The sequence below is a fragment of the Sphaerodactylus townsendi genome, linkage group LG08 (assembly GCF_021028975.2).
Source record: "Sphaerodactylus townsendi isolate TG3544 linkage group LG08, MPM_Stown_v2.3, whole genome shotgun sequence".
NCBI classification, from domain to species: Eukaryota; Metazoa; Chordata; class Lepidosauria; order Squamata; family Sphaerodactylidae; genus Sphaerodactylus; species Sphaerodactylus townsendi.
The window spans coordinates 52,035,881-52,051,516 of NC_059432.1; positions in this window are offsets into that span (position 1 = coordinate 52,035,881).

Genomic DNA, 15,636 nt, shown 5'->3' on the forward strand with positions numbered 1-15,636 from the left:
CAATGGAATCCACCCATACTTTTTATTATTTATACATTTCTTTTTTTCTGAATTGGCAAATTGCAATGTTAACTATTTATTTTGTTACTGGTGTAATCGCCCCCTTTAGTTGCAGCTTTCCACTGTATGCAGGTATAACACAAATCACATTTTCATTCATTTAGATGATAAGCAGCTTATGAGATTCATGCAGTAATTATTGTGGAGGAAACTCATTCTGTGTAAAATGGCCCAAACACATCAGGGTAGAAATCCTTTTCAAATCACCACTGTGAAGAAGTTTGGCATGAGAATAACCCCATACTCAAAATCTACAGCTTGAACTGTGCTAAAACTTCCCTAGATTTTGTATGTTTGTCTCAGTATTGGATTATTGCTCTGTGAAAATCCCACTTCCAAACAGGCATGTTGAATGGCCTGGAAAGGTCAGCCATTCCCACCTGGATGGTTTGTCCGGGGTTTGATGCTGTTAGGAAATTAGGATCCCTCCCTGTTCCCATCAGCACCATGGTGCTTCCAGGCACCATCCAGATTTTCCTTGCCTTTACTGTGATCTTTTCCGATCCTGCTTCACTGTAGTATTTTGGGGAACATCACAGGAAAGCCAGGCTGGCTGATACATGGGCAGGAAAGTCTGGATTTTCCCATTCTCACCTACACAAGAGTCATTTCCCTAACAGCAGCCATTCTCCCCACTATGTCCCCAGGGGGATTTTTAACTATTTTAAAAATCAGAAATTGGCACAGTGATATAATGATCTATCAGTTTGTTAACTACCATTTTAAAAAAACTTGGATAACCATCCCCCTCTCCATTATGGTGCGGGGCAGAAGAGACCACCATGGGAACTGGGGCTGGAAAAATGAAGGGAAAGCTGACACCTGGAAGCTTCTTTCCCACTGCACTGCATCATTGACTGCCACAACACCAGGGCTCCCACAGGAAGTGCTGCTGTGGGGAATGAGCCATATCCTGCCATATCAGAGGTATTTAATACATCACTCTTTTCCCACATGGAGATGTTCTCTGTGTAAGAAAATGCATGATTAGCATAATAAAGTGTGGCAAAAATAGTAAGAATACATAGACTGGGAAGGTAAAGGAAACATTCATGCCATATCTCACACATTATAATGACAACCCCCCCCCCCGCCCCTTGGGGGAGGGCAGTTCATAAATCCAAAATAAATAAATATGTATGAAAATAATTTCTAGTAAGGAAAATAAGGTGGCTCGTCCTCTGTGTGGTATTAATAATTGAGGTTTATTTGTTTGTTTACACAATTTATATTCCACTTTTCAGCCCCATTTAAGCTGCCAAGGCACATATACACTTAGAATATTACACATCTGGTTTGCTTTAAACAGTACAATTTGTTAGAAAAAGGCAACATTTTCTAAAGGACAAACGATGCAATACAATTATGAATCATGTCTGAGTTTTCTTACCTGACTCTGAATGCATTACATGTCAGCTGGAACGGCACTTGTGTGAATGCACACTCTTTGGACTGCTTGCCCTCCCCTCTCTCTGTCCCCCTGACATTTTGTGGCCTTGAGCAAATCTGTTGCCTTTATGGTTCCCTCTGGCAGCAGATGTAGCTTTGGGCAAGCCACTTATCTCTCAGTTCCTCCAGCATGCCTTGTGTGAATTAGATGGTGCAAAAGCAAATATGAATCCTTTCCAAACTGTTTTTAGACCTGGTGATGGAATTGAAACAGCCAGACAGCCCCATCCAAAGGGGTGGGGGGCAAAGGGGCTTGAGGGAGAAGCATGCCCTTGCACCAGAGCATTTGCCCTCCCCATAGCATTTACTCTGGCAGAGGCAGCCACCCGTAACACAGCTCTGCCACCACAGAACCCAGAAGTCTGGGCTGTAGCAGGACTGTTTTGGCAACCTGCTTGGACACGAGCATGGGAAGGGGCAGTCCAGGGCATTCCTGGGGCAGACCTGACTTTAGTGAGCTCCCTCCTGGGACTGAGGATGAGTAGCATGGCACACCAATCCTCAAACTGATGCATGACTTTTGGCAGCATACGTCCTGTCAGTCCTATAGGGCCTTTTGATGGTGGGGAGGGTTTTTCCCTGCTCTCTGCATCACCAAAAAGCCCTTTTGGAGGTGGTGGGATGGTGCCACAGTCCAATGCCTCTGGGTTTGGATGGGGCTGCCTGTCACCTTGATGAATGACCTGCACTGGGGTATGAACAGAGGGAATGTGACTCTGTTGATTCTCCTGGACTTATCAGCAGCTTTTGGTGCCATTGATCTTCTAGACCAGGGGTAGGGAACCTGCGGCTCTCCAGATGTTCAGGAACTACAATTCCCATCAGCCTCTGTCAGCATTGCCAATTGGCCATGCTGGTAGGGGCTGATGGGAATTGTAGTTCCTGAACATCTGGAGAGCCGCAGGTTCCCTACCCCTGTTCTATACCAGTTTGCTAGGCTGATTTGAGAGTCACCATTTTGCAGTGATCCGGGTCCTATATGAAGGGTGTGTTTCAGAAAGTGAGCCCTGGGGGACTGCTGCTCAGCCCCAGGATCTTCCAAGGTTCCATCTTATTCCCTGTACTCTTTAACATCTACATGAAATGCTGGGTAAGGCCAAGCAATGATTTGGGCTCAGTTGTAACCACGATTGACGCAGAGCAGAGGTGTAGCACCAATGGGGAGGGGGATGAGACGCCCTGGGCGCAGCAGCAGCAGCAGAGGCATGGTTGGGCCATGGAGGGGGCCTGGTGGGGGTGTTCGCATTCTGGGGCAGGGTGGGCAGTGCTGTGGCAGGGGCACAGGGCGTGCACATGCCTTGGGCACAGTTTCCCTCGCTCCACCCCTGAGGCAAAGGCATGTGCCCTGAACTCTGGGAGGAAGCAAAAAAGGAGCAGGGAGAATAGCACTGAGCTCAGTACAGAACCCTGTGAACCCCACTAGTCACTTCTCTCCAGGATGAAGATGAGCCATTGATTAGCACTCTTTGGGTTCAGTCAGTCAATAAATTGCAAATCCATCTAACAGTAGCATTGTCCAGTCCACATTTTACTAGATTACTCGCAAGAATGTCATGAGACACCTTATCAAAGGCTTTACTAAAATCCAGGTATACTACATCAACAGCATTCCCTTTATCTACCAAGTATGTCACTCTATCAAAAAAAGGGATTAGATTAATCTAACATGATTTGGTTTTGAGAAATCCATGTTGACTTTTAGTGATCACACTGTTCCCTCCTAAGTGCTTACACACTGTCTGTCTAATGATCTGCTCCAGAATCTGTCCTGGTATTGATGTCAGGCTGACTGGTCGGTAATTGTTTGAGTACTCTTTTTTCCCCTTTTTGAAGATGGGAATAACATTAGCCATCCTCCAGTCCACTGGGATGTCTCCTGTTCTCTGGGAGTTCTCAAAGATTATTGTAAGCGGTTCTGAGATTACTTCTTCCAGTTCTTTTAATACCCTAGGATGTAGTTCATCAGGTCCTGGAGATTTGAATTCATTTAAGGTAGCCAGATATTCCTGTATAACCTCTTCATTTATTCTGTGCTGAATTTCCCCTACTGTATCTTCTGTTCCATTTTCGCCTGGATGAGCATTGTTTTCTTTTTGAGAAAAGACAGAGGCAAAGAAGGTGTTAAGTAGTTCTCCGTTTTCTCCATCCCGTTAGCATTTTGCCATCTTCTCCATTCAATGACTCTGTCCTATCCTTCCCCCCCTTTTCTACAAACATACCCTAAAAAGCCTTTTTTGTTGTTTTCTAACCTCTCTGGCAAGCCTGAGCTCATTGTGAGCTTTAGCTTTTCTGACTTTCTCCCTACCTGTCCTCGCTATTTGTTTGAATTTCTCTTTGGAGATTTCCCCCATTTTCCATTTCTTGTACATGTCCTTTTTAAATCTTTCCCCTGCATTTACTAGCTTCATTGGAGGCATCAAGAAGAGCACTGCAGGAACCCAGTGCAACAAGAGAGGCCAAAGTATGCCATGCAGAATGCGCAGAGGAGATGGTGGCAGGGAATCTTCTGGAAGAGGCAGTGAGAGCAATGACAGCTCAGAAACAGCCAGACTAATAGAAGTCTGCCCAGCAATGTACCAAGGTTGATGCCAGGTTTTCAGAGAAAGAGGAAATAGTGCGTGGAGGGGGATAGAAGGGAAAGTGAAGTGCCAACACACAAGTTGTTGAGGTAGGTCTGGTCCAGCAGCTGGCACCACACAAGCCCACTGAATGTGGTTTTGTATTTCATTGTAATTGTATACATTACTGTACACATTAAAGATATAATTTCTAGCATTTTATTAAATTTGGCACTTTATTTCTGCCAGTAGTATTGCTGTAGTAAGCTTCTTTCTGATTAGTAGCACACAACTGGACCACTGTTTTCCTAAGCAGAGGCTGCTGGTAGGGAGAAGGAAAGCTTAAGACAGGGGGCAGACAAAGGTAGACTGGCTGGCTGTTGGGTGGAAAGAAGATAGGGTTACCAACTCCAGATTAGGAAATAGCTGTAGATTTAAGGAGTGGAGCCTGAAGGAGGGGAGGGACCTCAGAAGGGTATTATGCCATGGATTTCACTCTCCAAAGCAGCCATTTCCTCCAGGGGAAGTAAAATTGCCAGCTTGCAACTGGGACTGCAAATAATCCGGAATTACAACTGATCTCCAGATAACAGAGATCAGTTCCCATGACAAAGATGGCTGCTTGGAGGGTGGCCTCTGTGGAACTGTAAACTACCGAGGTCAGGTCACTTCCCTAACTTCACCCCCGCCAAAGGTCAACCCTCAAATGTCCAGGAATTTTGCAACATGGGACTGGCAACCCTAAGGAGGAATAGATCTCTGTAGTTGGGGAGCCGTTATGATTCTAGGAGATCTTCAATGTTGTCATCTAAATGCAGCTTCCCAGAATTCCCTGCTGCTTGTGCTGCTACTACATGCAAACAAGGTTGAAGAGAAGGAAGCAAGAGAAGGAAGCAGCCTAGAAGGAGAGCAACTATGAGGGCTTCTAAAAAAGGAAAGGGGAAATAGCGGGGGATAGAGATCCCTCCTCAAGTCCTCCTGGGTTCCCACTTGTAGCCAATAATATTAACAAAAACAAGTTAAATAGCAAGATGAAACAGTGGCATAAAAATCCAGTAAAATTCAGCAACATCACTCATTAAAAATCAATACTACTGAATATGAGGCAACAAGCTGTGATGGAGAGGTCCCACTCCACCTCCCTTAGAAGTGTGAGCTGACAGAATGTTGATGACAGCTGAAAGCAGTTAGGATCGTGAAGAAAAGAAAGATGTTGAGAGAATCTGGAAGTGAAGAAAACTGAGCTGGAAGTTGACTGGGAACAAAAAGAACAGGAAGGATGAGGAGAGTTAGAGATGAAGAGTTCAAATATTGAGAAATGTTGTATCCATGTTCAGTGTTGTTTGAAATTTGAAATATAAGATGAGTTCCCTTTGTGTTAATTCATGCTGACTGAGAGCGTAGTTCCTTAGTGAAGAAACCTCTGCGCCAACAAATCAGTCAAGCTCGGCCTATGTACCTAGCTATATGGTGACAGTATGAGAGGAGAAGTACTTAAGGGTAGGGGTTTTTTATTTATTTATTTATTTATTTATTTATTTGTTTGTTTGTTTGTTTGTTTGTTTGTTTGTTTGTTTGTTTATTTACTAGACTTGATAGACCACCCAACCCCCGGAGGGCTCTGGGCAGTGTACAATAAACGTAGAAAGCATTTACAATGTAAAATCATAAAATAATATACCAATAAAAACACTAAAATGCATTATAGCAGCAGTTCATATATCAATCCAAATACTGATGGCGCTCTGATCAAAGGCCAGGAGGGTCAGCATTGCCCAAAAATAGATGGAATCAGTAACCAGGCAATGCTGGAGATGGCAAGCTATTGTGGGGGCTTCAGAGGGGGGGGGCAGGCAAACTGTGGCTGGCATTCCCAATGGCCTGGTGGAATAACTTGGTCTTGCAGGCCCTGTGGAACTCACCAAGGTCCCGCAGGGACTGGACAGCAGATGGTAGAGCATTCCACCAGGCGGGGCCAGGGCTGTAAAGGCCCTGGCCCGGGTAGAGGCCAGCCACATCGATGTGGGGCGGGAGACTACCAGCAAATTGGCCTCCACTGAGTGCAGAGGCCTATTCGGGACATATGGGGTAAGATGGTTTTGGGACTGAAAGCACTGTGGAAGTTGACTAAAATCGACTCCACTCCCAGGAATTCCCCTGGATCACCCATTCACACCAGTGTGGGCTCCCATGGAAGAGGAACACTGGCCGTGCAAGCAGTTTCCTAGTTGGGCTCTGTGTAGTTGCACCACACCCCACTGCCAGCATAATAGCCCCTCCACTGGGATCGTTGCACCTTACACCAGTGGATAGGGCATCTGTGCTGGCGTAGCCCCACACTGCTTCCAGGGCCCCATTCAGCCCCCACTTTGTATTGTTTCCTAATCCAACAGTTCCCTAATCCAGTAATTTGGTTGAAATATCTGGGTGAGAGGAGGTTGATAAGGAAACTGCCCTGTCTGGTAGTGTCTCAGAGAAAAAGAGTGGGGACCTGGTATTTGTTAAAATATAAATGTTAAAAGTATTTGTTAAAGTATGCTATTAAACAATATTATAGAATAAATTGTGATGATATAACACAAAAAAACCTGCAATGATGATTAATATTATAAATATAAATATTGACTTTAGTTAACTTGGGTGGTGACCTGTGACTCCCTGTGACTGGTTCCTGAATCGGAAGAGAAGGAGGGCATTAGGGTTAAGGTTTTTATTGTTGCTGTTGTTATTTAATTAAAAGCAAAAGAAAGACATAAAACAGAAAATAAAACATTAGTCCTTTCCATAAAAGAAGGAAAAAGTATTTGTTACAGTATAATATTAAACAATATTATAGAATAAATTGTAATAAAATAAAATTGTAATAATATAAAAGTGATTATTACTATTATAAATCTAACTACATTTCTAGAAGTATTTCTCTGACATTGAACATTAAGCTTATTTATTATCATCTGCCTGTAATACATTTAGATTTCCCCTTTAACACTTTTCAATACAATATAACAAAAGATTGTTCATAGTTCATATAAATCATTTCAACAACTTCCTCCTTGGCTCTCTATTTTTTAAAAACAGTATGAGTAGTATGTTTTGTCTCAAAATTATTTTGTTGGTCTATTAGTCACATAGTTCCCTAATTTTGCCATTACTGTATATTCGGCTAGTTTGTACGTTCAAAAAGCTTCTGCTTTACAAATTTTAATTTCTTCTGTCTCTCTTCAGTTTCAAGCATATCTAGTTGATATCGAGTGGCAGAGGAGAAAAAAGGATAGCAGCAATCCATTTGCGGACGGGGAGGGGGGAATCTTCAAACCGTCTAGACGCATTATAAATTCAGCTATCTTGTCTTTTGCTCAAAAACAGCTGAGAATTTCATCTGAATAGACTCAAGTATTCAAACTATATGCTGTAGTCAGACGGGCCTCAGGGAACATTGCTTTTTAATTGCTTAAATTTAATAAAATCTCTGAAGAGCAAATATGATGGGGATGTAACAATTGCACCTTTATTCTTTTCTCCCATTTTTAAAATAACTTCAACGAAATAACATTCTTCCAAGGTTCCCCTTTTAAATTTGTCTCCACAGGGGGAGGTGAAGGGGTAATAAATGCACTTTCTCACCTTTCTTCTTCTTCTTCTTCTTCTTCTTCTTCTTCTTCTTCTTCTTCTTCTTCTTCTTCTTCTTCTTCTTCTTCTTCTTCTTCTTCTTCTTCTTCTTCTTCTTCTTCTTCTTCTTCTTCCTCATGTCTTGTCAGTCATGATATAGTTCAGATGCAGCTTAGTTAGAAAGGATGTTTATTATTTTCTACCCATGTATATCCTTCCTATCTAGTGTTATTTAGGAAATCATATTTTGTTTCGTAAAGCATTTTTATACAGTTTCACATTGTGATGACTCTGCTTGCTTCTGTTTCATAATATGGATAATGATTATTAATATTAATATCTCATCCCAACAGATCCCTTGTGTTTGTTGAGTTTCAGATGGCAAGTTGAATAAGTGATCAGGTTCATCTGGGGGAATGTAACCTGGTCACCAGACAGTTAGGGCTCTAGAGTCCTGAATCAATACATTCCATAGAGTATAGAAACAGAGGTGGTTAACATTTATTATCCCACATCTTAATTTACTTCCACATTTACTTTCTTGTGTAATTCTTCTCCATTGAGTTCTGGCTTCTGTCCAGGCTGATAAGCTGCCAAAATCTTTCAAATTAGCAAATTAGTTTTTAATTAGCAGAAAGGCTTCTAAATCAGAGATAACTTCCAGATAGTTTTAATGGAAGAATGTATAGTTTGTGTCTTTTTTCCCTGTTCTAATGCTTTCAGAGACCCTGATTAGACCCTGGGACAGAACTTGCACTGTCTCATTAAAGTAGAAGCAGATCTTCTTGGGAGTGGGAGACTTTCCTTAGTCTTCCAAATAATGTTTTGAAAAATATCTTGCCTTTTGTTAAAATGAATTATGACTACAGGCTTCCCAGTCCCAGTCTTTAGCCAGAAAATTTAGAAGAGCATTTCTTAGATGAAGCTGTTAAAAGTGGGACTGGGAACAAGAAATCCCTACCCACCTTATAGCTGGTCAGCAAGGCAGGAAGGGAAAGAAAACATGGGCTCAGGTCAGTGGTTAGCTTAGCCTTTTCAGGGTCAACAAGGAACAGGCCACAACACCAGCTTTGGATCTTTACATTCCTGTCCACCCTCTCACTAATCGGTGGTCTAGAGGTAGGAAATGAGAAGTCTGTCTAGTAGTCTGACATTTTGTTGTACTCTCCCAAAGCAAAGCTAGGTGGAATGCTGCCTGGCATGAGAAAACTAGCTCTCCTATGATGATAGCTGACTGCATTCAAAAATAGGAAGGACACAGCCCATCAGGAGACATCAGTTTTTCTCTCCTGATGATGGAGAGAGAGGTCTGGGAGGGAAGATGAAGACCCAGTTGCCAGCCAAACTGCCCCCACTAACACTTTTGAGGCCATGGAAGGCTAAGAGAACATTGCAGTTGATTGGAGGGAGGGAACGGCCAAGCCCCTCCCTCCTACACTTCTTATGAAAAATGGGCAGAACACATAAGAATTCAAATTAAATTGTATATCGAATCTCGTTTGCAGAAAGGATGAAAATGTTTTGGGGTTTCTTTTCATTCTAGCATACAAGCACTGCATGCTGGGAGAATTTTAAATGGGTGAAACATACCATCTGTGTCAGTTAAATCAGCTGACAAAAATCTCTCTCTGCTGATTTTTCACTTTTGAAATGCCCCATGGCATATCTGAGAGTGTACCTGCTGTGTGGCTTCTCACCCTGCTTGCAGTTCCCCACAGCTGTCCAGCTCTTTCTTTCTCTCAAGTCAGAGCTGGTGCAGGAAGCCCCAACTGGTTACCCATGAGCCCGTGGATTTTCCAGGGCTTTCCCATAATCTCCAGCTGGTTCCCTACAAACCCAAGGCTTTTATGGGGCTTTCCCGGAGCACCGTGCGTTCTTCAGCAGTCTCTTCCACATTCTCTGCATAGGCAGCCTCCGTTTCCTGCATTCAGATTGGCTGAATCTTGTCCCATTGCCCCCACTCACTTTCAGTACTTCTTTATTTTAAAAAGAGAGTGCAGGGAGGCACCGAGGATCAATGCCTTCACCCCTCCCCCGCAGTCTAAAATCCTTGCTGGTGCCTCAAGGTTGAGAGAATCGCCAGCTTCCCTTTCTCAAACTCCTCGCATGTGTGAGAGAATTGCCCTTCCCCCCTGCAAACTCCTCATGCGTGGAGGGGGGGGGGAGGGAGTATTATCTTGTTTTGGTGGGGTGGGCCAGAGCAGTGAGGTGGGAAGAATGGTCGTGGTGCTGCTGCCATGGAGAAGCCCCCGAGCAACACAGGGGCATTAAAAAAAGAACCTCCATTTTGGCAGTTCTGGAAAACCGCGGAGCAAAGCCAATGCTACGGGGTGGTGCCAGGGCAACAGTGTGGCAGACACGCTGCAACAATGGGAGCAGTGAAGAACTCTCCATTGCACCGGGGCATTTCCCGTGCAAAGACAGGAGCAACTTTGCTGTGAAAAACCAGCCTCTCTGTGTATGCATTTCTGTGTGTTCAGACACTCTGCTTGAAACCTTAGCCTGTAACCTCTAAATCTGAAAAATACCTACTTTGTGTTTTTTAATGTAACAAAGTAAATTAAGTTTCAACAGTTCATCTGAAGGAAAGGTTGCCTTATTTACCAGAGAAGAGTAACCAACTGATCTTAACTGTGCAGCAATGTGGTTTTCAAACTTCCCTGCCTATTCTGTTTGGGATCCTAAAGAAGAAAGAAAAAATAGTGGATCCAACTTAAAATTAATTTTTTCCTTCAAATGTTTCCTGTTAATAATGTTAGATGAACAAAATGGAATATGTCTTTGTCAAACATATAATTATATGATTTGCCACAAAGTATTGAAATGGCCTCCAGCACAGATTACTATTTTTTTTAAAAAACTGAACAAATTAATGAAATTTTATTTATTAGTTTATTTCAGTTTATACTCTGCTCACGCACTGCAAAGGAGTGTATCAGTAAATGTACTGATGGCAACTACTTCTGACAGCTAAGTGAAAACACCAGTTTAAAGTATTTACTAGACTCTACATTTGTATAAAGCAGATCTGAAAAGCTAAAGCCAAAAAGCATTCTGGCTTTTTTTTGGCTTTCAGCTGTCTCTCCTCATAGCCTCTGAACTACAAATGGGCTTCAGAGGCAGTGAGGCTGGCCAGCAGAGCTGCATAGAGGGATACAGTCACCCAATCCCTGCATGCAGCTCCCTCCACTGCCTCTTAAACCCAAGGGCAGCTAGCAGAGCTATATGGAGAGTTTAGGTGATTCAATATCCTGCACACAGCTCTCTCCCATGGCCTCTAAAGTTCAAGAGAGCTTCAGAGGCAACAGGGCAGCCAGGAGAGCAGCATGGAGGGACCGGGTCACTCAGTCCCTGTACACAGCTCTTCCCAGCTGCTTCTAAAGCTCAAGTGGGTTCCAGAGGCAGTGGAAAAGCCAGCAGAGCTGCATGCAGGGGTTGGCTGACTCAATCCCTGTATTTAGCTCTGTGGCTGGACATTTTTCATGTCCCACTTTAAAAGACCTGAAATGTTTGTCAAAAATTTAAAAGACAATATCTGAAAAACAACACCCTTCCCCACCACCAGTGGTGCACCCCTAGTTGACACTTCATGAAATCCTGGCAGCAAACAATAATACTTTTTTTTAAAAAAATGCACTTAGTTGGCTGTTTTTAGATACAGAATATTTAACTAAATGGATCTTTGGTCCACTCTGCATGGCAAATTTGAGGGGGAAAACTGACTGTTTTGCTGGTGAAAAAGTCCAGTTTATTAATTAATTAAATGGAATAGTTTATTAATTAATTAAAGGGAATAGCTTGCTCCTTAGTAGGAGCAGCAGTGGCGTAGGAGGTTAAGAGCTGGAGCAACCGAGTTTGATTCTCCGCTCTGCCGCCTGAGCTGTGGAGGCTTATCTGGGGAATTCAGATTAGCCTGTGTACTCCCACACATGCCAGCTGGGTGACCTTGGGCTAGTCACAGCTTCTCTGAGCTCTCTCAGCCCCACCCACCTCACAGGGTGTTTGTTGTGAGGGGGGAAGGGCAAGGAGATTGTAAGCACCTTAGAGATTGTAAGTCTCCTACAGGAGAGAAAGGGGGATATAAATGCAAACTCCTCCTCCTCCTCCTCTTCTTCTAGCAAAAATTAAGTATGAAAGTGATGCAATACTGTAAGCCAGTGTCTCCCAAAGCTTTTAAGAAACATCCTATAGTTGCTTAAGTTTGCATGCCCCCACTCCTAAACAGAATAAATTTGAAATTATATATATTTTTAATCAGACCAAAATATTTTTAAAAATTGTAGCCAGTTTAATTACATATGCCATCTTGATAAAGCTCAATTTCAATCTCCCCTTTCCCTCTGCAGCCAGTTATGCAAACTGAAAATCACCTTGGGAATGGTGGTGGACATTTTCACAATGGAAATGATGTGAATTCCCCTAGCAACTTACCTAGCAGAAAATAGCAGAAAAAAAGTATTCCCCATTTGAACATTTGAGACCTGCTCAGAAATACTGTAATTTTTGTACATCACTATTTTGTGACTGACTTCACTCAGAGCTAGCTATCCAATTAAGTGGCTACCAGAAACATCAAGTCTGCCCTCCCATGACTACAGAAGATCTATAACAAGCACTAATTGATCCTAGAATTAGTAAACATAAAGCACATAAAATAATAGAATGAGGACAGAAGGCCAGTCACCATTACCCGAGTATGATAAATAAAATTAAAAAGTCTTCATTTGCTGCCCAAAGGGAAAAATTTCCCTGGGGAGGGAGTTCTACCATTTTGCTGCCATAACTGAGAAAGCACTTCTTAGGCTGCCAGTCATCTAACCTCATATGGATGGGGCCTCTGAAGATGACCAGAGTGAATAAGCAGGTTCAAATATTTGCAACTGACACGTACAAATTTTGCTGCCCAGTAACGCGATTGTAATTTTTTCCTTTTTGATGTCACAACAGCTACACTGTGGTCAATTGCTCACAAGTGCTCTGGCACATGGTGGAACCAGAAACACATTGGGGCAACAAATCTTGTTCCAGGGCACAGTGACGAAGGGAGGGGGAACTGCGTCCGGGGCATGAACTGTCCGCACATGACCTCCCCACCTCACCACACAACGCCCTGCCCCCAAACACCCCCAAAATGCCCCGCCCCATCCCCAAATTCCTCTGACACACCCCCAGCCCAGCTTTTCCACATTACTGCAATGGTGCCACCTGAGACAAGCTGCTCCGGATGTCCCTATTGCAGCTACGTGCCTGCCAGTGCACTTCCTCTTTGTGGCACACTGAGAGAGGAGGCGCATCAGGACAAAATTTCTTGTCCCAACATGTTTCCTCTTGCCTTGCGTAGGCTACTCACTTCTGTGGAGAAAGTGAGAGCATTTCTGGTGTGACTTTTCATGCCAGAGCACAGAAAGTGGAGAAAGTGAGAGCACTTCTGTGCAATTTTTGTGATTTTAATTCTTTTGTACCTTGCTAGTCAATGACCGTAAATAAATCATTGATTGAGAGCACTTCTGGTGTGACTTTTCGTGTCAGAGTGGGGCAAAGATAGGGAATGGCTGGCAGTGGGTAATTGGCCAGTGACTACTTCAGGAATATGCAGACCTCTTGCTGCACGCTACTTTACATAAAAGTGCATTTACCGGTACATTGGTTCAGTGAGAACCTAGATTTCCAGTGGCGCAGTAATATTTTAGAGTGGGGTACATTTTTAGAATGAAACTGACCCAATTCATATGTTTGTGATCATCTTGGATGTCATACTTAGACCAAATAGTGCTTTATTTCTGCAAAGCTGTCAAATGTTTGGTATATGGTTTGTACAAACTGAGAATCCCAGCCTTTGCTGAGAAGTAGCAATAATATTTTCATACAACTATAATAATTATTCCAACTGTATGTATTACTCCTTCTCAAGCAACTACATTATTCTGCTTTTACAGTAAAGGTGATGGTGCTATTAGTAACTGTAGTTTGTCAAACTGGAATAGGAAGGTCCACTCTCAAATCACCACTCAGCCATATCACTAACTGGTTGACACTGGGCCTCCCCCACTCTTTCTCAACCTAACCTGAATCACAAGAGTTTTGTGAAAATAAAATGGATGTCAAAAGAACCATGTATGCTGTTCTAAGCTCCATGGAGGAAGAGTAGAATAAAATGTGATTTTTTTAAAAAAAATGATGATATAGTTCATATTGTCACAAGCAGCATACAAGTGTTAGCCAATATCTCTCACTGAAATATCACTTCCAGTAGTTGTGAAAAGCAGGGCTGGTAACTCAAACCAAGGAGACAATGTATATTTCCAACAGTTGTCCATAAAGGACCTGCCTGACAAGTAAGTCACAATCTGGGGCCCTGGCTTCTCTGGCACAGTTATTAATTTTAGCAGAGCTGCTCTGCTGCTTACACCACTTGCCTTGCTCTGCCTGCTATGAAAGGAACTCTAGTCTGTATCCAAGAAACAGCACCATCTGGTGACTCCCTCGCACACAGTATTAAAGCAAGGCAGATGTCTCTTGGACTGAGGGCTCTTCAAGTAGTTATATGTCAGATAATGAAAAGAATTACAGATGGTGTGTTGTTGGGCCTTCAGGAGAAAAATTCCAAAAAGAAAATAAAGAGGGATCTAATTTCTAATAAGAAGTTAGTGGAAATTAAATACCTTTATACTATTCTCACCTTTGAAAATCAACACTTTCCAAGTCAGTTGATTATACCAGTGATAACCTGCACAGTCTTGTGGGAGGAAGCATCTCATCTTCCCACTGTTCCCTCACTCCCTTTCCTGAAATCCCCTATAAACTATTATCCTTTCCTGCTTCCTTCTCTCCTTCTAAAGCTGCCAATCTCCAGTTGGGCCAAGAGATCTTGTGGAATCACAACAGGTCTCCTGACTACAGAGTTCAGTTCCTTAGGGTTGCCAGCTCCAGGCTGAGAAATTCCAGGTGATTTGAGGGCTGAGCCTTGTAAGGGTAAGGGAGGGAAGCAACCTCAGCAGAGTATAATGCCATAGAGTCCACCATCCAAATCAGCCATGTTCTCCAAGGGAACTGATCTCTGTCACCTGGAGAGCAGGTGTAATTCTGAGCGATCTCCAGCCCTAAACCTGGCTGCTTTGGTGGGTGGAATCTATGACATTATACCACTGTGAGGTCCCTCTCCTCCTCATCCTCCACAAAGGCTCCACTCCCCAAATCTCTTGGGATTTCTTAACCTGGAGCTGACAGTCATCTCCTTCTCACCCAACAAACCATCTATCTTTAACTGCCCCTCTCTCTTAAGATTTCTTTCTCCCTCACCAGCAGCCTCTGCCTAAGAAAACTGTAGCCCAGTTGTATGGTGCTTGCTGGGCCAGCCCAATTGCATGGTAAGGAACTCTCAAAGATTTGTGGGGTGGCACCTCACTTTCTCCTCTATCCCTCTCCCCACACTATTTCTTCTTTCTGTCTTCCTAGCAACCCTCATACTTTCTTCCCTTTCTCTGCCTCATTCTCTCTTTCTCAGCCATTCAGCAACCTACCACTTATCTACCTCCCATCTTCAGCTAAATTAATTATTGATTTGCTTCATTTATACCACAGCTTTTTCCATAGTGATGGCTGAAGCAATTTTTCTTCTTCTCCTTTTTATCTGAACAAGTCTGTGAAATAGGTCAGGCTGAAAGTATATGACAGACCAAAATCACCCAGTAAGTTTGGGGGATTTAAAGCTGAGTCTTCCAGACCCTACTCTGAAACTCCGTTACACCACATTAAGAACATAAGAACATAAGAACTAGCCTGCTGGATCAGACCAGAGTCCATCTAGTCCAGTACTCTGCTACTCGCAGTGGCCCACCAGGTGCCTTTGGGAGCTCACGTGCAGGATGTGAAAGCAATGGCCTGCTGCTGCTGCTGCTCCTGAGCACCTGGTCTGCTAAGGCATTTGCAATCTGAGATCAAGGAGGATCAAGATTGGTAG